Consider the following 18,378-nt stretch of genomic DNA (forward strand, 5'->3'; position numbering starts at 1 on the left):
TATGGGTAAGTAATCCCCTTCCTAGTGCATGACTGTAAACTTGGCAAGGTTAGGAAGCTTGTTTTGAACATTGATGGTGGCCAACAAGACACTCGAATCCAGAAGCTTTCAGCTGATCCGAGAAATGAATAGGCCTTTGCACTTGATTAAGCATGTGAGGCCCTTCAATTCTAAAAGGCGCAAGTTGGTCCTCCGAGTGATAGCATCAAAGGTTATTCGTCCCAGCATATTTGTCCTTTGTGATACGTCCAAAGAGATTGGTACTTTTGTGTTCACCTATTAAGCAATCACCTTGAAATAGTGGAAATGAGTGTTGAGGGCAGCTAGGGTGGCTTGATTTGCGATCTCGCACTTCTGGATGGCTATGGCATCACTTTGTCAATCCGCAGCTTCTCTTTGATCATGCCCCACTCTTAGGTTTGACAGATCTCTTCCAAATAAAACCGTTGCTATTGTTCTATTTGATAGCAGCAGATGAAGGGCTCTAGAGAACCCGATGTGAGGGAGTTCTCGGGCAAAATTAGCTATAGCTCTAGAGAGAGAAAGTGGTAAGAAGAGAAAATGCAACGTCGGAGTGGCAATGCTACAAAACAAAGGCTGAGACAAAGCCACCTGCTGGCTACTAGAGAATAAGTAAGCAGTTCTCTACCTTACACTGCACAAAGCTACCTTGACCCCGAGTGCAGTTGTCAACATACACCTAGGCTAGCAAAGATAGTGTTGCCCTAAACTGGGACACATTCTCAACAAGTTAAGAGGCTTCAAATGTGCAGCACTTTGCTGTCACATACAAGCATAAAGAAAACTGATGACGTGTCTGAAACTAAAACAAGAAGGGGACATTCAAGACTATGAAGGTGCCTCCTATTTTGTTGGAGTAAGGTAAGGCATGCGACTAGACTGGAAAGCTCGAGTCCAAACCACTAGATTCTTCACTAGTAAAAGCATGCATGGGTCACGAGTAAGGTAAGGCATGCGACTAGACTGGAAAGCTCGAGTCCAAACCACTAGATTCTTCACTAGTAAAAGCATGCATGGGTCACGACAAAGAGCTCAATTACTTGATGCATTGGTATTTGACAGGGATAGGCTACTGCAAATGTTCAAGGTCAATAACAATAAGCATAAAACGGGCAAGTGCAGTGAGAGCTCATGGAAGCACAGGTGTTTAATGCCAATCTCCGGCCGACGGAAGCGCAAGCAACGTGGCAGTGAGCGTATTAACGAGAATCTGCGGCTCAAACGCTCCACCGGCAAGGCTGGTTACGCACCTTCGCCAATCCGTTTTCCATTCAAGATCTGTGAAGGGGGTGCGCCAAGCGCTCCGAGATAGTGCAATACGGAGGCGACGCGCGCAGCCCCGGGCAGCAAGCTGCCGGGTGGGGCTGCCCCCGTGAGAAAAATTAGGTTAATATCGTAGTGACCCGATGGGTCACGTATCAGATATTAAACTGATAAGAACAGATACTACACTTGATCTTAGCCAAAAGGCCGAGAAAGGTATGATCACCCTTAGCTCCGACCCTTCCTTTTATACTACCCTTCTTTCTCTCTAGGCGCTCTCTCTCTTCCGTGTCTCACGCTGCTTCTCTCGCCAAGGCTGTGCCTACGGGACAGTCGCCGGGGTCATTCATTGTATTCGTCCAATCTCAACCCCAGACCTTTTCCAATGACTCGCGTTACTTGTCCATTTTGCCTCGGCTTAACTTAACCCCACACCTTGATTTTATCCCTGTGTGGCATGACAATGCTCCGAACGACGATTCCAAGGGTGACACTTCATGCCACCATAAAGCCTTTATGTGCTATGATTGTTGAGTTTACATTGCCTGAGACGTTCGGTAAACATGCAAGTCTACTTGAAGATTGAATTTACCATTTAGACTGCCGTGTCTCCTTCCATTCATGAAAACAAAGGCGACTAACTAATCCTCCTCCTCCTGTAAATACTGCCCCTTTTCGATTCCCTCCGTGTGCTCACTATGCTCTTTCAAGTTGCCTATATTTCTCGAGCTGCGTGCTTTATACTCTTAGTGGATATTGGAGTACCGTATCCTTTGCTCAAAACGCAGCTAACGAGGTTGCAACCCCTTGAGGCCTTGCATTCAAGGCTTAACATAAACTACCACACTTTCTTACCTTAAGCCCGCATTGTGACCGTAACGTTACGTACGCCACCCTCGATACTTAAATCAATTCATCTAAGTATTTGGCAAAGCAAGATCCTCTTTAAATTTTGACAAAGCCAATATTTGCCCTTCGATTTTGCCATCATTCCTCGTTTGTCGGGGTCCTTCTTGGCCATGCCACTTCTCCCTCCTTCATAGGAGTTCTTTTAAGGCTTTTGCTGGGGGTGTGCTTGCCATGTTGCTCTTTGACAGTAGTGTTCCTGTGACTCATCATGGTTCTTTGCTCCCCACCTTACTAATTGCCTTGTCCCTCCCTCCCTCGCACGAGTGCTCTTTACACTCGCCCTTGTTGATTAGCTTACCCATTCCTAGCAGGATTGCCCCCCTAGAACTCATCTTGGGAGTTTTCTCCCTTTGCTCCACACCTTGTTGATTACACATACTTGCTGGGATTCTGTTTGGACCTCTCGCCCCTTTTTCTCTAAGTCCGTGTCCCCAATTGAGATCTTTCCCTTGGAAGCTTTCTTCCGTTGTCCTTTGTCTTTGTTTCCCAAGGTAGCCTTTTTTTATGGCTTACCCTTTGCACTTCCCTTCTGGCATGTCTTCTTTGCCTTAAAAGCCTTGCGGACCTTTATAGGCTTTGATGTGCTAGGTCCCCGCCTACCATGAGGTGGTGACTCTAGAATTGGTGGAATATCCGCAAGCCTGTCCAGCATCATGCTAATGGCTCTAGCTCTTGCAAGCCAAATGTGCTCATCTGTGTAGCACTCTCATGTGAATTGTAGAGTTGGAGTATGGTGAGCAAGCACAAGGAACTTTCTTACATTACATGCAAGAATAGATAAGAAAGAAGACTTACTATGATCCCTTGGTTAAATAGCATAAACTTAGCCTCTAGATATCTCCAAGCATTAGTAATGATGCTCCATGCACATCATGAAGTGTTATTCTAATGACGAGTGTACAAAAGTCCGAGATGGCAATACTCCAACCTAAATTGGAAAAAGAATATAAGTTATCTCAATATAAGTATCATCACAATCGGCAAACCACCTTTTCCTTCAAGTGTTTCTACATACAAGCCACATACTCAATAACTCACCTGTATCTCATACTCCACTTGTACTACTACAAGGATGCAAGATAGAAGAGGTAAGAGAGTGTGAGGAGGGTGCTCAATGAGCACTCATGGATGCCTCAATCTTTGCCATAATAGTTTGGATTGTGTGGAATGAAACTTTGAGGGTCACTTGTTGCACTGTGCATGTTCTATGTCTCCTATTGATCCATTGTTCCCAAAGACATGACCAAGCAGGAGAATAAAGTAAAGATAGAAGAGAGTACTCAAGAGAGCAAGAGAAGCCCTTGCATCCTCAAGCTCAAGAAGTCTCACAAGCTCAAGCTCAACTACTATTGGATCGAGCAGAGAGAAGGAGATGGCGAAAGAGAGCCATGCAAACTTTCACACAAGAACTTAACCTTTCTTTATCTCTTTTGGAATCTTACTTGTAGCTTTTAATTAATGATAGGTTTGCTACCCTTCCACTGAACTATTTGGTCGATTCCATGTGAGTGTAATATTCGACTCTCAAGCCTTGGCCTTTGGTTCACTTTCCTGTACTATTTTATGAATTGCTATGGGAGAAGTCCCACCGCTCACATCTACAATGAAGATTATTGTAGTTGTTAGATTTAAATTAGTAGAACATAATAATAAGAATCAATCGTTAAATTTATGCTTTGTACTTATGGGTTGATGCTCGTGCTTCTTTTTATTTTTGCATCCAACTTCTCTTCCTCTTTTTGGCACCTTTCCTATGTGCAAACACTTTGAAGTAGCTTCTCTTGCTCTTTGGCAAGAGTTCACTTCTCCTTGGACCCATCCTGGTTCTTTGCCTCCCACCTTGTCGATTGCTTTGTCCCTCCCTAGGATGAGTGCTCTTTAGACTTGTCATTGTTGATTAGTTCATCCCTTCCTACATGAGTGCTCTTGGGTGTTTTCATTATTTGCTCCCCACCTTGTTGATTAGACCCACTTGTTGGGCTTTGATTTGGACCTTATGGCATCTTTTGCTCTAAACCATTTTCCTAAGCTGAGACCTTTCCTTTGGATGCCTTTTCTCCCTTCTCCTTTGTCTTTTTTTGCCATGGGTGCCTCTTTTGATGGCTTACCCTTTGCAGTTCCCTTTTGGCATGTCTTCTTTGCCTTGAAACATTTGTGGATCTTTGTAGTCTTTGATGTGGTTTCTCGTTACTTTGTGATGGGGTGAAAGGGTCATCAATATTAATGACAAGGTTACAGAATGTGATGAATGGATTTTATAGCTGTGGGCATTGGAGTGTTCTCCCTAGGGTGTCAATCTACCTCATTGTAAGTGATAGACTAGGCAAAATTGTACCTAAATGTAAATGATGAGTGGGCAACATTGTGGGGATGGGTCTAATGCCAAGCAAGTCAGAGCTCCTTAGATATGCCCCACCCTTTATGACTCATTAAATGGTGCAACTCATTAAACTAGGGGGGTTACGTCATTCAAGCAAGATTGGCGCACTGTCGTGTTTATGATGTGCCCTGGAGCAAAAGTGGGAGAGTGGCCATGGAACTAGTGAAGGAGTTGATAACCAATGCAACAGACAATGATCACAACTTCCTGTATACATGCGAACTACTTATGATCACTCTCCAACAAACCCTTGTCCATGTAAGCTTTTGAAAGAATGGTATAAAACTAAGTCCATTCATTTGCATTTGGATTCAATCTTGCAAAGAAACCACTCTATCAAGGTTATCCATTGCACATTCTCATATGTAAGTTGTCCAATGCCATCACCATCTTCAAGATTGACCATGTTTTTCCTAGGCAAGTATTTTTGCAAATGTAGTACATTTGAGCCTCTCTTAATATTACAAAACCCACCTAATCAAGGACCCCAACCATTCTGAGGGCTGAGATTAACTTTTCAGGGATACTGAGAGACTCCAAGGCCATTTATAACAGACCCTCCTAACAAAATGTTGGATTCGAGCAACCAAAAGAGACTCTTCTTATTAAAGAACCCCCTAGTTACCATTAGCAAGCCCACCTTATCAAGGGAAAACTATTTTGAGGGCTGATATTACTTTTTTAGGGATATTAAAGACTCCAAGGTCAATCATAACATAACCTCCTAACAATCCCTTTAGTGTGTAAGGGACTTGGTAGAGAGAAGGTATTGCCATTCCACTATCTCCTAATCCATCCTTTCAATTTTAGAGGTGAGATTGAGGGTGTGTATGTGATGTTAAGTCAAGAGAGAGTGAGGGACCCATCGAGAAGCTCTATTCACTCTAATTCTACCCTTTTTCTTCATCTTTTCCTCTCTATATCTCATGTAAATGAGGATATGAGGACATGGGGTGAATTAAGGGGCATCGCATGGATTGTGGAGCATTTCTTATCAAGATACCGCAACTATAATGAGTTAAGTTGGTAAGTATACTCTCAACAGCCAAGCTTCAAGTGTTCTAGTACGAAAGTGATAGATTAGATTTATCATAAGGCCTTGCATGTGAGATGGCTAGGTGAGAGCCATTGACTATGTGCATCATACCTTTGAAACAATAAGGGCTGTGTCCTAAGTCCCAACACCAAGCTCATGGAGCACAACATTGTTAGTTCCATTGTTAGGACCAAGGACAGTATGACCATTGAGTCTCTTACGCACTTCATGACATGGAATAGGAGAATGTCAATCAAAAGGACAAGGAGGACATTAGAGATTACGTCACCCACGTGTGGAGTCTTTTTAAGAGAATCCCAACCACAAAGTGACCTAGTGAGCGAGTGATCTCCACCATATTCATAAGCGAAATTAGGAGTGAAGAGCTCTACAAGGCCTTGGTAGGCAACTTGAACCTGCAGAGGGAGGTGCTAGCTAGGGTCTTTGAAGAAGCCATACACATAGACAACTTGGTCAAAGAGAGGAGCTCGAGAGACACAAGCCGAGATAGTGCAATCTCTAGAGCCTCAGAGAGAGCTACCACTGCTAGCGATGGATCTAGTCAAAATGAGCAAGAGAAAGGGAAGACTGTTGACCTGAGCCAAGAATTGGCGGACGTAAAGCTAGAGCTAGCCAAGCTCCAGGAAATGATTAGAAGACTTGTGTGACCTCATGTGCAATGTGTCGACTACTATGGAGGGAACCACCTCTCAACTGAGTGCATGGATCCTAGATCCGGACCTTGTGCCAACTGTGGTAGGTTTGGACACGATGCTATGCATTATCGATTACCGAGGCATTCACCATCTCGGGGAAGTTACTATATGTATATCCTCTACATCACGTGCATTCAATGCCTATTTATAAATATCCTTATCTGTGAATTTATCCTAAATAAAACATAACCCTTTTCTATTCAATCTATAAATAACCCTTTTACATTACACCCTTCTGTATATAAAAAATGTATAAAAATGGTATTTTAAAAATACCTTATTTTGAACCCATGTGATGCACACATATATTCATGAGCAACTTACCCGAGTTCACCATATCCGCAGGTTTACAACCAGCCATACTACTTGGGGAATAGACCACTGTAATCTCATACTAGACTTGTAATCACCTAGGGCATATCTCATCTCGTTGCCTCAAACAAGAACAAGCTAACTAGGATAAGATCGATTTGAGATGCCCCAAATGTGGATTCACTCACGTATACGCCAAATTTCCCAGATGAAAACTACCTATTAGCTTAGCCATTGTACCTTCTGTACCTTTGGGGCTCTTTGGAGTTGAAACACTCGATGGTGAGGCCACTCCTATCTAGTTAAATGTCATGGCTAGGGAAATGTAAAGTAGTGGTCTCTATCGAGACTGAAAGCCTACCCATGATTTTCTATGTGCTACTTAATACCAAGGCCGCATGTAAGGAATCGTTGCTAGGATGCGCTTCCCAAGGGAAATGCAACCAAGACCATTGAATAATAGCTAAAATGGGTAACTAAATGCCAATCACCACCACCTAAGAGCCGACCCGCATGGACCCATAACTTGCGACCATCATGCCCTAGGCGTAGGAGACACAATTGGTGTTCTTATAAAACCTGATGAACAGTCAAGCCACAATGGGTACCTATGGCCCTATTGCATGCACAAGGCTACTATGAGGGCAACAACTAGATTTGGATATCTAAGACCAAGAGTCACACATGTGCCCTTTAGCCCCATCCGCTACTAGCCCATTTCCAAAGACTAGTGAGCCACCTAAAACTTCTAAACCACTTGAGTCACAAACCAAACCCATCGAACCTCAACAGGTCTACCAACTAAAACCGCAATTGGTTGCCTCTACACTAATCCCACCTAATGTTCCTAGTGTCCCAACGGCTTCACAGCTAGCAAGCAACACAACATTTGAGCCCCAAACCCCACGCCCCTCACACAAGTGGCTACCCCACATCCTAAGGATCAGTCAAAGTGGTAGACACCACTTGTTGAGCTCTCCAGCCCAGTAAAACTCCAACCTCTTGCAATCCTTAAACCCTCTTACAAGCGGAGATCTATTCTTATGTTGGCCTCTGGTCTAGCTAAGAACACGGGGGATGACTTGGTCACATGTATTAGACGCTTGGATGCTACCGTCATAATGCTTGCTAAAAGCTACAAAGGATTGGACCTAGGCCTGATGTATGCATGATGTCATGTACCTTGGAAGAATCCGAGTTCGTGTTCATTAAAGCCCCCATGGTAGTTGAGGAATTGATCACCACAGAGATCTCTAACTAGCAAGCTTGTAGACAAAGGCTAATTACCTCCTAAAGGAAGAGCAAAGTCTCTCCCACGAACCAAGAGCTAGAAGAACTTCAAACACTGGCCGTCACTAACTCCTCCTTTCGGCGTAAATGGTATTCTCTCTGTCTTCAATGGGAATAAGAGGGCCGCCCAATAATGGCCAATGTTGAGTAGAGACACACCATCAAAACCTCTGAATATGACCCTACTTATATGTAGCTCCTACCTCCTTTAGAATATTGACCATCACTCGCAATCAACCCTTAGAAGATCATAACATGGCCCACCCCTATTTAGATTGAGACCTTACCAAGGAAGAGCTACACATTGCCAGTAGGATCAACTCTGGTGACTTCCTAACTGATGTTTTGACCTACATTATGCATGTAGGTGTTAGACCTCACAATGTGGACCATCGTGCTCACTTGGAGTATAACCCACACTTCTACACTTGGCTAACACAAAAATGAAGCATTGCAAACTTGCACTTAATACCCTTAACATTTATTTTGCAATCCTAGCAAGGATTCACATCATTCTCAGGGGGGGAGGGGGTAAGGTGAAAAAGAAAACATGTATGATACCTCAACAGGTGTTTAAAGGACAGATAGAAATCAATGTAAGGTGAAAAAGAAAACATGTCTCGACCTCAACCAGTGTTTAAAGGCGGGATAGAAATCAATGTATGATTGAGGAAAATTGTGATAATTTTTTTGGCTTGTGTGGATTGCTTGATGAAAAAGTCTTTATTTTACATTTAAGCACTTTGCCTTTCCATAACTTACATTCATTATCTACTTATTGTCTTGCAAGAGTTATCTCAAGAAAACTAATGGTAAGCTGCTGTGGTATTGTGATGCCAGGAGGCATATTTCACGGTGGATTCCGTGCCACAGTGGATTCCGTGAGGTTTTACGGTGGATTCCGTAAACTTTGATGACCGGGGCTCATACACAAAGTGGATTCTTTGTGCGAGAAGTTGATGGGAACGCCTGTCCTTTTCGGGCGTTTCATTAATTTAGTGTGTACATGGGTGATTCCATAGTGGGTGATTCCGCAAAATGCATATTAAATTAATAAACGTTTATGAGTTTAGAGTGCGCACTCGTAATAAATTAAGGTTAGGATTTATTTCTAATCAGTTGATTTATTTATGTAGCTGAAGACTGCTAGGTATTCACTTTTGTCGGTTTAATTGTATTATTTTAGTAACGATTGTGAATGCTTTAGTTGATGTGTAGAGATAGCAGCAGTGGCGGAGGAAAGCATTGGAGTCTAGCGAGTATTCGATCTATGGATTATATTTTGATAGGCGCCACGCCTATATTTTGTCATGTCTATTGAGGCATAGATTATTTATTATTTTGTATGCGCCTATGCGTACAGATATGTTATTTCTATTTGGACATTGTATTGGGCGTGCCAGACTCTTTGGGCACCGTCCATTAGCTTTATCTCCTATTTTTGTAAAAGCAAACTCAAAAGCTAAAAGCTTGATATATTTTTGTAAATTGGGCTATTATTGAGCATGAAGATGGAATATACATAAAATACATGCTTTGTGAAGCGCTCACACAAGGCATGGGGGGAGATTGAACCCAATTGGTCTCTTACTCTTGTCGTTCATGCTTTTTACCTTGTAACTTGTGCAAAAAGTAGAGTTCATTCTTCTTGGGGACCTTTCGGGACTCACTACGTGAGCATACAGCGACCGATCTGCGCACTAGTGGTATCAGAGCGGAGCTGAGATCAAGAGCTTCCAATCGCTATCCATCTCGTGCGAAGGCGGAGCTCCTGGAACGATCGGGCTCTACGGTCAATCTCGTCGCGAACCGTCGATACAGGCAGACTTCTGGCGATCAAGAATTCCTGTTTCTATCATCAGATCGCGAAGGACCGGGCTATCCAGGCGGAGGACCACTCCTTCATCTCCTTCATCAAGTCGTCAAATAGAGAGATAAGCCTTATTATTTTCATAACTCATTCTTTCAAAAAGCTTAATAGTAAGCTTCATAAGCTTTAAAAGAAGCTTAATAGCTTCAACAATTGATCCGTGAGGTATCGAAGGATGCCCGAAAATCTCGCGCGGCGAAAAAAATGCCCCCTCCCCACGAATCTGCGCCGTTATCTTTCTTAAGCCCCCCCCACTAAGCTTAAGTAATTAAGCTTAGTCTACTTAACATAAATCAACTCTGCAAGTCAACAACTCCAGGCCACACACCACAGAAGTCAAGTTCTGCAAGTAATCTGTGATCAAGTTCTGCAAGTTCATTAAGTCGGCTAAGTATTGTAAGTCTGCAACTCTGCAAGTCACATAAGTCTGCAACTCTGCAAGTCGGACTAGTCAACTGGAGTCAGAACTGACTTGTGCTCAAAACTCCTAGAATGACTATTCCTGCGCAGAAACTTCGAACTGCAAAGTTGTTCGTTGGAAGGTATTCTATCCATACGCAGGTTTGCTGAAGCATTTTCAGTATACGAAGAAGGAAAAATTACAGATTTTCTAAAGATTGAGAAAGAAATACCCAAAAACACATAAGCCTTGTATCCCCGAACTTGAGCTACGCTCATCCCGCTAACTTGATTTTGAGTGAGAAAGGTCTTTTGAGTTTTTCAGGATGACGGAACCACATATGGATGATCTTATGGTGGCTGAAGGCGACTTACCTGAACCTACGATGGAGCAAAAGCTGGACTTAATCATAATGCAATTGGAAGAAGAACGAAGGGCTAGGCAAGCATTGCAAGCGCAACTGGCAAAATTACAAAGAGCGTCTACCAACAAAGAAGAACCTCAAGCTGAAGATCTGATTCGACGTACCATCAACGCCACTCTTGAAGCTCAAACCATTCGCAAGGAATCAAAGATAAGTAAACGAAGTTTCAAATTTCGTACTTTCAATGGCATACGAGAAGGAAAGACTGTTCTAGCATTCATCAGTCAGTTTGATGACTATTTCCATGAGGAAACCTATGCAGAAAAAGATAAAATCAAGTGTGTTACTAATCATTTGGTAGACAGAGCATCACTTTGGTGGACTGTAGTACGCAAGGGCATAGAATGTCCTGCTACTTGGGAAGATTTCAAGAAGAAGTTCATGCAGAATTTCCTTCCACCGCAATTTCATGAGAAAGCTATTAAGCAATGGGATCTACTCCAGCAACGGGATCGTGAGCCTATACCTCAGTATACAGAGCGTTTTTGGAATGCACTCCTACAGTTACGCATGCTTGAAGACGTACCAGAGGCGACACATAAGCGCAAGTATATGTCTGGACTCCTTGGGCATTACTACGCTGAAGTTAACATGTTCAAGCCTGCTACTCTTGAAGATGCCATTTCACTAGCTCACGACACTGAAGATAAGCTACGCGGTAGAGACAGACGACCACAGCAATTCCAAGCCAATGGTAATTATGGATCTAAACAATTCAATTCCAATTTTAGAAGATTTAATCCAGGTCGTTTCTCTTCATCATCTTTCCGCAAAAATTGGGCAAAACCACCTGCATTACCATCCAATGTCAATCCAAATCCTAAGCCTATTCCACAGCCAAATCCAAATGTACCTCAACTTCCCGCCATTGCAAACAATGTAACCAAAGCCAAGCCAATAGTATGCTATAAATGCCACCAGCCTGGACATCTAGCAGCAAATTGTCATTCAAAGAAGCCACCAGCTCATATCAACTACCTTGGAGCCATGGACGAAGACGAACATGAGGATATGCCTAATTTCATTGAAGATGAGGACGACACTACTACTACTTCCGATACTTTACCAGGTATACCTACTCCACATTCATTATTGACTATGAAATGTTTGGTGCATGGAAAGGAAAATACTATTTTGCATGATGACGGTAGTACTCATGATTTTATTTCAGCAAAATTGGTAAAGGAATTGAAATTACAGACTGTACCTACGCATTATCGCATAAAAGCTGCATTTTTAGGCACTAGGTATAATGGTACACAGGAAGTGCAAGACTTAGAGATTCAAATTGGTTCATACACTGAAAGAAGAAATTTCTTAGTTGTTCCATTACAGTCGAGTGACATTATTTTAGGTATGCCTTGGCGACACCAGCATAACGCAGATATAGATTATTCCACACACACAATGAATATTAATTTTCAAGGAAAATCTATTACATTATATGGTATGCATGCATCTAATGTTTTTCCACTGCTTTCGCATACTCAAGCTAAATGTGCATTACGCAAGAGTAGTAAATCCTATCTCATTTGGGTAAATGAATTGCAAGTAAAGGAAAATCATATGCACCCTAGGCATAAAGAATTTCTTGCATATTTTAAGGACTGTTTTGCAGAAGACCTACCACCAGGTTTACCTCCTTCACGTCCAGAAGACCATAAGATAGATTTGATCCCTGGCACACAACCACCTTGCAAAGCACCATATAGGCATAACCAGATAGAGCAAAAAGAAATCCAAAGTCAAGTTGAGGAATTACTAAATAGAGGATTGATTCGACCTAGCAGTTCTCCATTCGGTGCACCTGTATTGTTAGTCAAGAAAAAGAATAATACTTATCATATGTGCATTGACTATCGAGCTTTAAATAAGATCACTGTAAAGAATAGATACCCTATTCCTAGAGTTGATGACCTTATGGACAAACTTCAAGGATCTGCTATATTTAGTAAAATTAACCTTAAGTCTGGTTATCATCAGGTGAGACTAGATAAGTCTGACATATTCAAGACTGCATTTAGAACACAGTTTGGTCATTACGAATTTTTAGTCATGCCATTTGGATTGACTAATGCACCTGCTACCTTTAGTAGAATGATGAACCGTATATTTTTGAAATATCAGTATTGTGTAATTGTTTTCTTTGATGATATTTTGGTGTTTAGTCAAAATGAGAAAGAACATTATGAGCATTTGTCATTGGTTTTTCAGTTATTGAAAGAAAATCAACTGTATGCAAATCCTGAAAAGAGTGAATTCTTTAAAACGGAAATTGAGTATTTAGGTCATATTGTATCATATGATGGAATTAAAGTTGATCCTAAGAAAATTGATGCAATATTGAATTGGCGTCATATAATGATGGATTTATGTTTTATGAAAAGAGATTGTGTGTTACAATTCCATTCCGATCTTTTGTTTTGAATGAAATTCATTGTCCCCCATATCAAGGTCATAGAGGTATCATATCTACCTTATGTATGTTAACTGAAGATTTTTATTGGCCGCATATGGATGCTGATGTATCTAACTTTGTTTCTGAATGTTTGATTTGTCAAAGAGTTAAGAGACATCATGGTAAACAGTATGGATTACTTATGCCTTTGTCTATTCCATCTAAACCTTGGGAACAAATTTCTATGGATTTCATTACTGGTTTACCAAATACTAAATCTAACCATGATATGATTTGGACAGTTATAGATAGATTTAGTAAACAAGCATATTTCATTCCATGTAAGAAAACTTTAACAGCATCACAAGCAGCACAATTATTTTTGAAAACTGTTTTTACTAACCATGGATTGCCAAAAGTTATTATTTCAGATCATGATTCTAGATTTTGTAACAACTTTTGGATTACTCTATTTGCTAACCTAGGCACAAAGATTGATTTCTCATCTGCATTTCATCCAGAAACTAATGGACAAACAGAAGCCACTAACAGCACCATTCTAGATCTTTTACGTGCATATACTATCTCTAAACCTCATACATGGGACACTCATTTGCATTTATTACAGTTTGCATATAACAATACACCGCACACATCTACAAAGAAAGCACCGTTTGAAGTCATTTATGGATATAGATTATCTACACCTGTTGTATCTTTGTCTAATAGAATTCAGAGTGCTGATGATATTGCTAGTATGCATAGCACTATATTTGATGAAGTTAAAGATATGATTGCTAAAGCCCAGCAATCATATACCAAACAAGCCATGAATTTCAAAGTTGATGATTATGTTTGGCTGAGAATAGAAAAACGTAGACTGCAAAGTGTAGATAGACATCCAGTTGTCAAATTAGCCCCCAGATTCTATGGACCATTTAGGATCATTCATAAAATTAATGACAATGCATTCAAGTTAGAATTACCATCTCATTGGAAAATTCACAATACATTTCACATTAGTTTATTGAGACCATTTAGAGGCCAATTACCTGTACATCCTGTTTATGAAAACCCATCTTTACTAGAGGAAGAGACTGAAATACTTGAACCAGAAGCTATTATAGACACTGACTTTATGACCACTAGAACTGGCCGAAGGTATTCTAGATATCTAGTTAAATTTAAGAACCATCCTGTAGAGGAAGCACAATGGATGCACGCTAGAGACTTAAATGTTTTCCCCACTCTGTTAGCTCCACATTGAGCTAATAGCAATTGAGGTCAATTGCTATCCCACCCTGGGGGTATGATGCCAGGAGGCATATTTCACGGTGGATTCCGTGCCACGGTGGATTCCGTGAGGTTTTACGGTGGATTCCGTAAACTTTGATGACTGGTGCTCATACACAAAGTGGATTCTTTGTGCGAGAAGTTGATGGGGACGCCTGTCCTTTTCGGGCGTTTCATTAATTTAGTGTGTACGTGGGTGATTCCATAGCGGGTGATTCCGCAAAATGCATATTAAATTAATAAACGTTTATGAGTTTAGAGTGCGCACGCGTAATAAATTAAGGTTAGGATTTATTTCTAATCAGTTGATTTATTTATGTAGCTGAAGACTGCTAGGTATTCACTTTTGTCGGTTTAATTGTATTATTTTACTAACGATTGTGAATGCTTCAGTTGATGTGTAGAGATAGCAGCAGTGGCGGAGGAAAGCATTGGAGTCTAGCGAGTATTCGATCTATGGATTATATTTTGATAGGCGCCACGCCTATATTTTGTCATGTCTATTGAGGCATCGATTATTTATTATTTTGTATGCGCCTATGCGTACGGATATGTTATTTCTACTTGGACATTGTATTGGGCGTGCCAGACTCTTTGGGCACCGTCCATTAGCTTTATCTCCTATTTTTGTAAAAGCAAACTCAAAAGCTAAAAGCTTGATATATTTTTGTAAATTGGGCTATTATTGAGCATGAAGATGGAATATACATAAAATACATGCTTTGTGAAGCGCTCACACAAGGCATGGGGGGAGATTGAACCCAATTGGTCTCTTGCTCTTGTCGTTCATGCTTTTTACCTTGTAACTTGTGCAAAAAGTAGAGTTCATTGTTCTTGGGGACCTTCCGAGATTCACTACGTGAGCATGCAGCAACCGATCTGCGCACCATATTGTGATAGGAACCTATGATCGCAAGCCAAGACAAAGGCAAGCTTCCGTTCACAAAAGAAGAAAAGGTGAAGTACAGCCTAATGGTTGAGATAAGGACCTTCAAGCAATTCAAGTTCAGGAACATCATGAGCTTGGACAACATGGTCATGGAAGAACCGGCCGTGAAGCGGCTTGTCGACCAATGCAATCTGGGAAAGTAGGTGGAGAAGGTTGAACAAGCTATTGACTATAGCAAGTGCATGGAGTTCCTACGGACCTTCGATGCTAATAGGAACCATGTCACTGTAACAGTGAGACAAGGACAAGAACCCCGTAGGGTCGAGGTGGATTTGAACTCAGAAATGGTGGAAAAAGCATTGGGCTTGGTCAACAAGGTCGACAGGCAACTTAAAAGGGATGTCAGCATGTTGGGAATGAACAAAGCCCTAGTCCACACCAATGACAATATCCGCCTAGCTAATATTCTCGATCCTAAAGTCAGGTTACAAGCAGAGACGATCCACATACTATTCTCTAGTCAAAGGTACAACATCTTATTGAGCAGAATTGGAGTGCCCTTGCTAGAAATCCTTGCAATCAAGTCCCTAGATGAAGTGAATTGGAATGGCTACATGCAAAAAATCATTGAAGCTTCAGCAAAGGCACTAGCCAGAGGTATAAGACCAGTAGAGGCAAGGAGTCCGGCTTCCACAATGGGGACGACAATGAAGAAATCATCATCAAAAGCATAGATTATAGGGTTTGGTGGGGTGCTAATCGCTATAATCCAACAGGCTGTCGAAGAGGTGGAAGGTGAAGAGGAAGTGGGGGAGACACTTGCCACCCCATGAGCAAGAGCAATCAAGTGAAAGGACAATGAGTGAGGGCAGAGAACCAAAGATACCATCTAGCCAAGGAGGGCCTAGAAGGCCAAAGAAGGAGACTCCTCAAAAGCAATGGAAAGAAACCAGGGAGAAAATGAGCAAGGAAGAAAAGGCTGAGTTGTAGAAGAGTGCAAGTGGAGTCTAGGAGGTCTGAAGAAGAAAGAAGGAGGAGAACAAAAGCAGAGGTAGAAGAGCTGCATAGGAAGTATGAGGAAGATTCGGCTCAAGCCATTCATATGTCGATGGAACAACCTTCTAGGGAGGAGAGTTGGCCACTATGAGTCCACTAAGGTAAGAAGCCCCAAGCATCAGCACCAAAGTACCAGAGATTGAACCAGCACCGATGGGAAAAGGCAAAGGAAAGGGCCTATTGTATCCAATCATGCCTGCTCTCCTGCCCCGACCACCGCCACAACCACCCATGGCATCACTAGCACTATGGATGCAAGCAACCTCATGGCCTGGCAATGGGTGCAATATCTAGTGAACAAGGTGCAAGAAATAACCCCAAACTCAAGTCGAGGAGCTCCAACAACTCGAACGAAGAGGCCGATATCTGCAGATGTTGAATCAAGGCAAGACTCCAAGAAGTAGAAGATAGAGACATTGACAATGACTATACCTACAACAGTGCCACCGACTATGGGCTATGATGAATACATCAAAGATCTTCTTGCATAGCTAGACAAAGCAAACACGGAGCAAAGGTAGAGAAGAAGACAATTGTAGCTGAATTGGAGGCCAAAAGAGAAGCATTGGCAACCTTCTAGTTGGAAAGGACTCGCCAAGTAGTAGGATACCAAACGGAAATCTACAAGGTGAAGGAAGAGCTCAAAGCCAAGGAAAAGAAAGAAGACAATTGGCAAGGAAGGCTTGAAGAAGAATGACAAGAACTAATAGGCTTGCAAAGGAAGTACAAGCTCATCCTCATGCAACATGAAGAAATGAGAGAACAGTTGAAGAGGATAGAAGAGGTAACAGACAAACTTGAAGTGGAGAATGCAAAAAAAAGCTCAAAAAGAGGAAGAGCATCTAAGAGACATGAACATAATGGAGCATAGGCTGCTAACGGGGCTGGAAGAGGAATAAAGGCTAGTAAGGAAAATTGAGCACTTGGAGAAGGAGAAAGAAGAAGCAATCCAGAGGTGGAAGGAACAGGAGCCAAGGATGGTGGCGTTAGCACAATGGCAAAATGAAAGCCTAGAGGAAATGAAGCAAAAAGCTGAGGAATGGATGGCCAAGAGCAAGGGAAGAGTGAAAGAATTGGCTAGTCGTGTAGCCCATGCTGAAGGCAACAGAGTGTTAGCAGAGAGTAGGGTGGTAGAGGCCCTAAAGATGAGCATGGAAGCCCATTAACGTACCTTTCTCAGCACCATTTTAGATGTCATGCAGCTAGAAGAGGAGGATGCCATTGAAACCTTAAAGAAGAAGCTGGAGATTACCTAGAGGGCCATAAGGCATGGCCTATGTATCTAGATGCATGAAGCAAAAACCAGCCTAAGCCAACAAGAACAAAGGGAGTACCTATTGAGGGAAGGACTAACAATTCAAGAGAGGGAATTGCTAGGGTATATAGAGGAATAGGGATCACAAGAGCCAGTGAGAGAATAACAGCAACAAATACCACTTTCTAAAGTAGGGCAGGACTTTGAGGTGGGGCAACAAGACGAAGGACAAGTCTCCCAACCACCCTCTCCAAGATCAGAAACTCAACACGAAGTGTCGCCCCCCCCTAAAGGATATAACTATAGAAAGAAAAGCAGAAGTCAGGAAAAACACTACAAGATATAGGCCTTATACCGACATTAAAAGCGTCGAAAATGTAAATAAAGAAATTTGCCCCCATCGTCACAAAAAGCGTCGTTATTGGCAATGCCATAGAACATCGGTATTTGCGTCGGTGTCAGCGTCGCTATTTGAGTCGGTGATACTCTAATACCGACGCTGACATCGACGCAAATAGCGACGCTGATATCGATGCAAATAGCGACGCTGATAACGATGCTCTGCGATGCTAATAACAATGCCAAAAACGACATGTGCAGTAAATTTGTGATGCTAATAGCGATGATAACATGGAAAAAAAAATTTATGGCACGACAGCAAGTTGCCCTGCCACATATAGCACTATGTGCTTTATTTGGGCCATACAAAATAGTTTCTGCACTGCGTATAATGCTCGTGTAAATAAAGACAAAGTGTACTTAAATCATAACACTGATACATGAAATAAATACATGATCACATAATGAAAGTGACTAGTACAATCATGGCAAGATATCACTACTACATAGAAAATGTCTACACAGAT

At 41.8% G+C, this 18,378-nt stretch overlaps 1 non-coding gene across 1 annotated transcript; it reads right to left on the minus strand.

Moving 5' to 3' along the window:
- Positions 1 to 1,305: 1,305 nt before the first annotated feature.
- LOC148015907 (U2 spliceosomal RNA) lies at positions 1,306 to 1,504 on the minus strand. The gene has a single exon (XR_015688199.1). It is a non-coding gene; the product is annotated as a U2 spliceosomal RNA (small nuclear RNA).
- Between the last annotated feature and the right edge of the window lie 16,874 nt (positions 1,505 to 18,378).

This window comes from Lygodium microphyllum, chromosome 23 (genome assembly GCF_053477565.2).
Source record: "Lygodium microphyllum isolate KBCC chromosome 23, Lygodium_microphyllum_v1.1.10, whole genome shotgun sequence".
Taxonomy (NCBI): Eukaryota; Viridiplantae; Streptophyta; class Polypodiopsida; order Schizaeales; family Lygodiaceae; genus Lygodium; species Lygodium microphyllum.